The sequence below is a fragment of the Silene latifolia genome, chromosome 3, assembly GCF_048544455.1.
Source record: "Silene latifolia isolate original U9 population chromosome 3, ASM4854445v1, whole genome shotgun sequence".
In the NCBI taxonomy this organism is placed as follows: Eukaryota; Viridiplantae; Streptophyta; class Magnoliopsida; order Caryophyllales; family Caryophyllaceae; genus Silene; species Silene latifolia.
The window spans coordinates 67,782,484-67,784,188 of NC_133528.1; the positions used below are offsets into that span (position 1 = coordinate 67,782,484).

At 40.2% G+C, this 1,705-nt stretch overlaps 1 non-coding gene across 1 annotated transcript; it reads right to left on the reverse strand.

Moving 5' to 3' along the window:
• Nucleotides 1–1,211: 1,211 nt before the first annotated feature.
• LOC141650679 (small nucleolar RNA R71) lies at nucleotides 1,212–1,318 on the reverse strand. Its single transcript, XR_012546698.1, has one exon. It is a non-coding gene; the product is annotated as a small nucleolar RNA R71 (small nucleolar RNA).
• Between the last annotated feature and the right edge of the window lie 387 nt (nucleotides 1,319–1,705).

The window sequence follows — 1,705 nt, forward strand, 5'->3', positions numbered from 1 at the left end:
CGAGTCTTGTTAGACCATGCATGTGTTAAGTAGGGAAGATTAAGTCGACTTGTAGGTGTTGTACAATCCAAGAGATTCGGCTCCGGGACCCAAACTTTCCTAGGATTGTAAGATATAACCCAACTCAATCCATCACAACAATAATTGCTTGCTTATAATTTGAGAACATGTTTGTATGATCATATCCCATGAATCCCCTATGAACCCATGACACCCTAGTGCTTTTTAATCAATTGTTTACATCCCTTATTTCATTTACCTTGTTAGTTTACTTTCATTGCTATTTTAGTTTAGTAACCTTCTACATCAACCCAATTTGTGACACCCCTAGACACCACTAGTTACAATAGAATCTTCATTTCAATACCCGTCCCTTGGGATCCGACCTTTACTTGCCTCTTTACTAATTGTAGAGTTGTTTGTGAAGTATAAATTGTGTTTTGTATCGACCATTGACCAACGACCACATATGCTTAATTGTGAACACCAAATGGCTCCGATCAAAAATGGCGCGTTTTCGGGGACGGTGTTTAATTGATTTAAGATTTCTTTTATTGTTTTTAGTTGTGTCTTTTTCACCTTGGGGAAGTAAAACTCCTCAAGGTTTGTTCTAATTGTTTTTGAGTTGTTTGATATTTTGCATGTCTAGAAGGTTACAAAGAGATTTGTTACCTTTTGACCGTGAAATCGAAAGAACCTTGACGAATAATAGGAGACTTGTTAGGAGGAATTTGGGAGGTGTTGGTGAAGTTGTTCAACCCACTAGTGAGTTTGTCAATCCTTTCGCAATAGAAGGAGAAGAGAACCCATTAAACAATACCACACAAAATCCACCTACAATGCCTAAATTCTCGTCACACTCTATACCCACCGAGGAGGATCTACCAAATGGTACTCCTACCCCACAACATCTTACCGGAAACTTTATTGCCAAGTCCGCCTTCATCCAACTAGTTGAGAGGAGCCAATTCGGGGGAATGCCTAGTGAGGACCCTCATTCTCATATGGAAACATTTTGTGATTATTGTGAAGCTATCTCTCAAACGGGCGTGACTCAAGACCAAATAAGATGGGTCTTATTTCCTTTTTCGTTAATCGGCACCGCAAAGCAATGGTTGAAGGGCCTTGATAAGGCCACCCTTGGAATAGATTCTTGGAAGAAGCTAGCTCTAGCTTTCTACAAAAAATTCTACCCACCGGAAAAGACCAATATGCTAAGAGCTCAAATTACGGGTTTTAAGCAAAGGGATGAAGAGTCTTTGTATGAAGCTTGGGAGCGGTTCAAAGGTATTTGTCGCTCATGTCCTCACCATGGACTTAGCGAATGGTTTTTAGTGCAACAATTTTGGAATGGTTTATATGAAGATTCAAGGAACATTCTCAATATGGGATCAAATGGAATGTTCACCGAAGTTGATGACAATCAAACATGGAACAAGATTGAGGAAATGGCGGTCCATAATTCGCAATATAGTAGGCCTCGCAAGGCTACTAGAGGAGGAAAGTATGAAGTGGACACCGTTACTCAATTGGGTGCTCAACTTAGTGCTCACATTGACACAATCAACTTGAAGTTTGAACAAGCTATGGCTAGACTTGAGGAAAACTCAAAATCAACAAAGCATCATGTTAATGCCATGACGGCATCCTCATCAATCCCAAGCGGGATATGTGAGAATTGTGGAACCTTGGGTCATGACTCAAG